Source organism: Herpailurus yagouaroundi, unplaced genomic scaffold (genome assembly GCF_014898765.1).
Source record: "Herpailurus yagouaroundi ecotype Mexico unplaced genomic scaffold, PumYag 187, whole genome shotgun sequence".
NCBI classification, from domain to species: Eukaryota; Metazoa; Chordata; class Mammalia; order Carnivora; family Felidae; genus Herpailurus; species Herpailurus yagouaroundi.
In genome coordinates, this window is record NW_024412418.1 from 33,728,706 (window position 1) to 33,736,970 (window position 8,265).

The window sequence follows — 8,265 nt, forward strand, 5'->3', positions numbered from 1 at the left end:
TTTCTTTTCTTTTCTTTTCTTTTCTTTTCTTTTCTTTTCTTTTCTTTCTTGTTTTATTTATTTTGAGAGAGAACAGAGGAGGGGCAGAGAGAAAATCCCAGGCAGGCTCTGTGCTGTCAGTGCAGAGTCCGATGTAGGGCTCAAACTCATGAACCGTGAGATCATGCCCTGTGCTGAAACCAAGAGTCAGATGCTTAACCAACTGAGCCAGCTGTGGATATTTTCTAACCTCTGGGATCTGTTATTCAGCCTAGTTGGGACAGTATATTGTGAATTATATTATTCCTTTGCTTGAGTGTAATATTATACCTTCCTGTATTTATTTTTTTTTAAGTTTTATTTATTTTTGAGAGAGAGAGAGAGAAGAAGAGAGAGGGAGAGAGAGAACAAGCAGGGGAGGGGCAGAGAGAGTGAGACACAGAATCTGAAGCAGGCTCCGGGCTCTGAGCTGTCAGCCCAGAGCCCGATGTGGGGCTCAAGCTCACAAACCATGAGATCATGACCTGAGCTGAAGTCAGACACTTAATCAACTGCAACACCCAGGCGCCCCATATATCTTACTGTATTGAAAAAAATATTAATTCACATAAAGTCATAGTGTACTCTTCTACTGTTTCATTGGTGAAAGCCAGTGGTGTTAACTTAGAGCCTTGCTTCATTTCTTAATCATACTTGGTGTTCCATTTAAAGTACCAATTTGGTGCCTGAAGAAGTACTTGTACCTCATTTGGCATTTTGTCCAGCTATCTTCACCTGAGGGTTTTAACCAGTGTTTTTGTTGTTGTTGTTTAATTAGTTCTGATTCTATCTTTCATACACAAGTCTGTGTGTTTCAAAATAGAGTCCAAATACAGGGGAGATGGAATGTCTCTGGCATTTTTGACAGTCAGCTTTTACAATGAAATCTCAGAATAATTTCTCCTCCTGATATCTTATCTCTTTTATAACTCATGCTGAGATCCTTAATTAAATAACTGTCCAGGTGTTCCCTGATTCTGCCCTTATTAGAATTTTCAGTGTAGCTCCTACTGCTAAGGTCAAGATTTTTAGCCTGTGGTTTCCTACATTTTTCTCTGGATTCCTCTCTAAGAACTCAGTAGGTGTTAAATAACCTGATCATTTAGTTCTCTCTGTTTCTCCTATTTGTAAAGCAGGAATGGAAGAAGTTTCCTGAGATGTTCCCTTATCAGTTATTTATTGTTAATGTTTTTCTACATCTTCATTACTTACTTCTTTATTTATTTTGAATGTATTTCACTTGTCAGTCCACTGGTGTTTCTAACAAGTGGCTGTCTTAATTGATGTTTGTTTTGTGGTACTGAGGATGTCAGATGAATAGCAACCAAATCAGTTCACAGCATTTTTATGAAATAGCATTTATTGATAACATATGATTTTAGTTGTAACTTTACCACATGAAATTGATGCCTTCTTCAGGAAACTATAGAATATGATGTTAAAATATTATTCATCGGAATGTTTAATTTGAGAAGATAGGAAAATTGTTTTTTCGGGTTTTCTAATAGAAGTTTAATTACTTTTAAAATCATGGATATTTCTCGTTTGAATTTTTAAAAATTGAAGCTAATCAGCACTTGATCTCAGCTGTGTAAATTATAAAATCAGAGAGAGATTCAAAGTGTCAGAGCTGCATTCACTTTAGAAATACAGGAATCTTCGTAATAAGAATTTATATTTAAAAAATAACAGGAAGCAATAACCTGTATTTATAGTTTGTTCTGTCCTGAGCTACCGCAGTTACTACTGCATATCTTGTCAGTATTTATCTTATCAGTGTGCGACCATTCGAAGAATTTTTCAAACGCTTAAAAATATTCCTTACACAAAACATATTTATCTCTGACACTCATGAAGCAGGTATTTGATATTCAGACTTTCAGGTGTTTTGGGGGAAGGGGAATGGATTAAACGTATTTTTCAAATATGGTTTTTGATAAAATATAGACATGATCCAATTTAGGAGAGATTATTGGTGGGCTAATTTTAGTACAGTTTTTTTGAGCAAGATATGAGATTTAAGCGATGCTGCACACATTTTTCTATCATGAAAGAAACATTCTCCTGTTTGACAACAAAACAGAACAAAGAGTAAAATAAGGTGAGTACAAAACGTACTTTCCCTTCTGAGAACAAATGTATGCAGAGACCATTTGAGCAAGTTTGACCTTCTTTCTTCTTTTTAAATCTTGAGTCCCAGAACCTGTTAGCTAACAAAATCAGTGAGATTAAGCCATGGCAATTGGCTATGGATCATGAGTATCAGCTGGTTACATTCAGGATTGCTGTCTGCTTATAGTTCAGAATGCTGACTTGTGAATCAGTACTGTTGTTCCTGATTTTGCAAACTATAATAGAAAGAAAAGGAAGAGTGTCTAACCTCTTACAATAACCACACACCAACACATCTGGGCCTATTGTAATGGAAGCAAATGAAAACCTGAATGGCTTGTACAAATTGAAATCAGGACTTTTCCTTAGAGATGGGAAGAAGACATGATGAAAACAGTATTGTAAAAGTCCCCATGCTTATTTTATGTGCAATCATTCAGAACTTATATGTGTAGTTAAAAACCATATTTTTTTTTTCTTCCTTAAGTATAATTTTTAACATACTTTTGCCTTGGTAAATTCTAACTAAATTTTCAAAGAGATACATTTAAGACCATGTGAACCATGTTTAGAAAGCAAGATGAATGACTTTGTGAATCAATGTTTTTATTTTTTTGATGAGTCAATTTTTGCCATTAAAAAATCAGGTTAATAACTTTAAATGATTATTAAAATGCTTTAATATTAACAGATCTTTTAGGAGGCTGTTTGCTTAGTGAATTCAAATCCCTCTGTTTGTGCTTTGGGGAAAATGGTGATTCCTCTAATTTGTTTCATATTAAGTAATTCCCCCGATATAGAGCCCAGAAAAAGTTGGACATTTTTGATTCTTCCAGGACAAAAATAGCACAGTTTTCATCAAGTGTATGGAAAGCCAAACTAATAGATATGGAATAGGTATGGAATAGATATGGAATATGATCCTTGGAATTGGGAATGCCAGTTCTCATCCTTTAATTCCAAAGGACAGATGACTGCTTCAGTAATTTCATCCTCCTTGTCCCCTACCATTGCACTAGAGTATCTTAGCCAGTCTTTTGTAGCATTTTATTTATGAGTTATGTTGACAGGTAAACAAAATTCACTTGTAATTATTGGACACATCAAAGCATATTTACAGTATTTTAATCAACCAGTACATGTAAGTCTAGTCTAAGCAAAGGAGAAAATACTTTATAAATCCTGCTTTCTTGATCCACCTATATATTTATTTACACAACCTCAATTGAGCATGTCATGGTTTTTGAATCTAGAGAAGTTATTCTTCGTGGATACGACATCCCACATTCTTTGGTTTCAATAGCATGTTACTAGGAAACATTGATGGCATTTTGTTGCTAAAACTTGATCTTTGGAGGAGAATTTAGCTCATGAAAATATCTTGGTAAGAAGCTTACTTTTTGAGTTTTTGATAAAATCTAGTCTCTTCAAACCCCAATTTTAGAGTTATTCAAATGGCTTATATTGTGTGTTATATAGGCTGTGTCCTCTCCTGACATCGCTGATGGAACAACAGTGGTCTCCTAACAGTAGACTGGCTGGCTGGGGTATTACCTGGACATTTGGCTTCCTGGGCCAGGGCCAATGATTTCATGAATTCGTATACATATGCCTTTTTAAGCTTAATTGTGAAACTTGAAATTCTTAGCTTTTTGTTAATCTTTACAATTAGTGTACACTATTCATTGCCCTTCCCTACTCATTTAATACATACATTAGATGGCAAATTCCATCTGTGGAAGGCCTGAACCAAATGTCATTGCTGCTGCTTTGCACATACTCTTTGTCTCATCGGAAAGCTGTCCCTCTTAAATGCGGTAATACATGCTGCTTATTTACAAAGCCAAGTATTTGTCTCTTCACTGAGACGTTACTCTGTTCTTAAGAGTATATGACTATTTTTTCATACACGGTATTTTCCATTTTGATTACAATATATTCCTGTGTGCTCTTCATATGTTTTGTGTGTCTCTGTGTGTTTGTCATGGGAGAGCACCATTAGATATGCGTTCTTCTTCCTGTCTGGTAACCAGAAGAGATGCTAATATTATAAGAAAGGAGGTGATTGTTCTTAAACCATTAAACAGAATAATTCAAGATGGACTTTCACCTTTTAAGGAGATAAACCTTGCCTTTGTTTCCTTCAATATGATTAACTACAGGCATTTCAGGTATCTGCTGAGCAGAATAAGGACTACCTTTTTATGTGAAGTAGTTGTCTAAAGATCAGAAATAATTACTTTGTACATTAGCCTTCATGGCCTGTATGACCTGGTTAATTAATTTTTTGCTGGGATAATAATAATAGATATATATTTAAAGATATGCTTCATCATTAAATATCTAAGTGACCTCTAATTTAAGAGCTGGACCTTGGCATTTATTGTCTTTTGGAGATGGCTGGAGGAACCAACATAAGACTGATGAAAGTCAGGAGTGCTCTGGGCTCATGTAGTCCCTCTGTCTTATGTTGTACCTCTTTGTTAATTGTATTTAGCATTGGTAAACAAAAAGCAATTACAGTGCTCCTGTTTTGACTCCAGCCAATAGTCCTTTTTTTGTGTTATTGATTAGGTAACGAATCTCCTTCCAACAGCCTCTGAACAGGACTGAGTAAACCCACTGGAAGTAATTTGATACTACTATTGGCACTGCACATGTATCTGATGCTCTCTTGCAATGAAATGAGAGTTATAAACAAAGCTTAGAAGTCTAGGATTAGCCCCCAGCTTCAGCAAGCCCTTAAAATATTTTGTAATTCTATCCTCAATCATGAATTAGCCAGGAAAAACAGACCCTTTCTCCTCTATTTCTCTGCTGTATGCTGTTTTTAATTGCCCACAGGCAGGCTGTTGTGATCTTCTTTGGAAGTTTAAAACCAAGATAAAAATGCAAATCTAATTATTTCTTTTATGTAATCTAATTAACTTTTTAAGTAATGATAGATGCTCCATAGCTTGCTTCAAACATTTTAATAATGAAGTTTCTGAATTATAAAGAATAGGTAAAGCTGCTATAGTTCATGAATAGCAAGGGCCTTCGCAGCTAAAAATGTGAATTCTCTGTGGATTAGAAACTCCGTGTTAACCATGCTAGACTGTTTGTTAAAGTTGGAGTGGATCTAAAAATAAGAAGTGATACTTGCCCAGATCCTATGAGCTGCTATATGGAGTTATTAATCTGCTTGCTGTCTGTTTTCTAAATGCGGCCTATGGCAAAGATCTTTCAGCAGACCAGACCCTGAATCTCAGTGCTTTCCAGGCACTATCCTTTGGTTTCCTTAACCCCCTCTAGGTGACCCTCCATTCTCTATGTTATCTTCTTGTACTTTTCTCAGACTCCACTCCCCAGCCCGCTGTCTCCAACTACCAATACTAAAAATTCTGGGAAACTAAAGTCTTTGCTTCTTTCTGGCGTTAGTGAAAAAGGGAGAGTACATTACCTCTTCAGAGGCAGGAGTAGCAGAGTGGCAGATGATCCAGGTGGTGTCAGCATGTGACATTACGTAATAGTGAATCAATCCCATGGGGAAAAGGAGGCTCTCTTCTATTTTTTTCTTGATCTCTCTGATTACATTGAGGGCTCAGTTTAGTGTTAGTCTTTAATACCTTTCTAGGATGTGCTAATCTCTCTCCGTAGGGAAGACAGAGAGAGAGAACATTTTAGGCTCAGAGTCTTTGGAGGCAATAGTATTGAGCTACAAGTAAAAGGAAATAAAATTAAATAATATAAAACTTGGATTTTAATACTTATCTGGTTATCTTCTATTTATGACAAGAGATTTTAGTTTTCTATTCGAGGTAATGATATAAAGTTTCCTTTGAAATAAATGTATTTAAGCAAAAATAAGTCAATTTAAATAAAAGCCATAAGCAAATAATAGTTGGGTACTTGGGTATGGCAAAAATGATGAAGGTAGTTCTTCAATAATGAATTTTGGGAAACCTTTGAAAGAGTACTACGCTAAGAAGTATTAAATGATCCCCCTCCACCCTTTTTCCACATTAGTAGAAGGTTAAACTTGGGAACATCATCTAGAGGTCCTCATGATTCTCATTCACTCATCACGGGGAGGGTCGGTGGCTATCCCTGGTGGACAACAATACCGTGAGTTTATCATTAAGCTATACTAAAAATTAACCCTGACATTATGGGTTTTTTTTCTTCCTTTGGAATTAAAATGCCTTTTCTGTTTATGAAGTAAAGGTGAAAATAGATGGCATGCACTTTCTTTGTTTTCCAGTGGTTTACTTGGTGAAATAAGACATTCCCCAATACATATATATGTCCCCAGTTTTGTTTTCCTTTGAAATTTCTTTGCAAGTCTTTCTCCAGTCCAAATCCTTTATTTTTTTTTAATTTTTTTTTATTTAAAAAAAATTTTTTTTTCAACATTTATTTATTTTTGGGACAGAGAGAGACAGAGCATGAATGGGGGAGGGGCAGAGAGAGAGGGAGACACAGAATCGGAAACAGGCTCCAGGCTCTGAGCCATCAGCCCAGAGCCTGACACGGGGCTCAAACTCACGGACCGCGAGATCGTGACCTGGCTGAAGTCGGACGCTTAACCGACTGCGCCACCCAGGCGCCCCTAAATCCTTTAATTTACACAAGGATGCTGAAACCACAGACTTGTCCAAGCTTAAAAAGCTAAATATTGGCAGAGCTGTGAGTGGGACCCAACTTTCTTGACTCCCTGTCTAGTGCTATTTCCAACATTCCAGGTTGTGTCTCAATTTGTCCTTTTTGTGACTTGAATAAATCTTAGTGCACTTTGGTTTCCTAGTTTGTAAAATATAGATAATAATATCTAATATCTAAAATCTCATTACATGCTCTTTGTCCCTAAACAGAACAAAAATTGAAGATTTGCCATTAGAACCAGTTTATATCCCAGAACTACTACAACTGTGGGTGCATACCCACAAGGAAAGAGATAAAAAGAACATAATTGGAATCTTCCTGTAGTGTAGTATGAAATGTATTCATGGCTGAGTGACTCTTTTGGTATTTACATATAAACTTTTTAGATAGTTAATTATTTTACTTTCTGAGGGCTTTAAAGTTATATGTCTTTATATTGAAGGTCAGGACCTTTAATGTTAATACTTTTCTTTACAGCTCCCCTCTCCAGCGGACAAAAGTGAGCAGTGAGTGACAGCATTTGACGCTAGTGGTTCTCAATCTGGGTTGTACCTTGCAATCACACGGAAGCCTTTTAAAAATACTAATGCCTAGGTAACACCCCAGAGGTTCTGATTAATTGGTCTGGGGTACAGTCCTGATAGAAGATTGTTAAAAACTCTCTAAATGATGCTAGAGGGCAATCAAGATTGAGAAATACTGCTTTATACAGTGTAACGCAGATTAAATGTGAACTCTAAGTTATTTGGACTATCTATCTACTTACCTATCTAACATCTATCTATCTATCTATCTATCTATCTATCTAACATCTATCTATATGTATATCTATAGACAGATATATCTATAGACAGAGGGTTGGGCATAACTTAAATAATTCTTTAGCAGCTGAAATATACTTTTGATTTTGGTCACAGCTATTTTACTTAAAAGCTAGAAAGCTTATAATGGATCATGGTTTAAACAATTTAAATAAATCAATTGTTCTTATAACTTGATTTTATTTATATATAGACCTACTGGCAAAACAGGAATGTTGAGACCAGAATATGTTTTTTTCCTTTGGGAGAAGGTATTTAAAATAAAAATGAAGCATAGCCTTTCATAATAAGACAAAAAAATTTAGAAAATAAATTCTCAATTATTATTTAAACAAAATGATCCAGAAAATCAGCCCATTATTTATTTTTATATGCTTTTTTAAAGAATTCTCTATGAAATTGACTACATCTTGAGATTACACACACACACACACACACACACACACACACACACACACATATATATGGAATGTATGAATACACTTTTAAGCTAGGTTTGTACAGAAAAGGAGAAGGTGTAGAGAATAAGATGCATTATTTTTGAGTGCATGTATGTAATTTAAAAGTTTTTAGGACTAGCATAAGTATTGGTTACATAAATGCAGATTTAGGGGCGCCTGGGTGGCACAGTCGGTTAAGCGTCCGACTTCAGCCAGGTCACGATCTCACC

The 8,265-nt window shown here is 35.6% G+C and overlaps 1 protein-coding gene across 17 annotated transcripts in view; it reads left to right on the forward strand.

Moving 5' to 3' along the window:
- Positions 1-8,265, forward strand: part of SOX6 (SRY-box transcription factor 6) — a 626,712-nt gene that overhangs the window by 424,413 nt on the left and 194,034 nt on the right. The window lies entirely within an intron of this gene.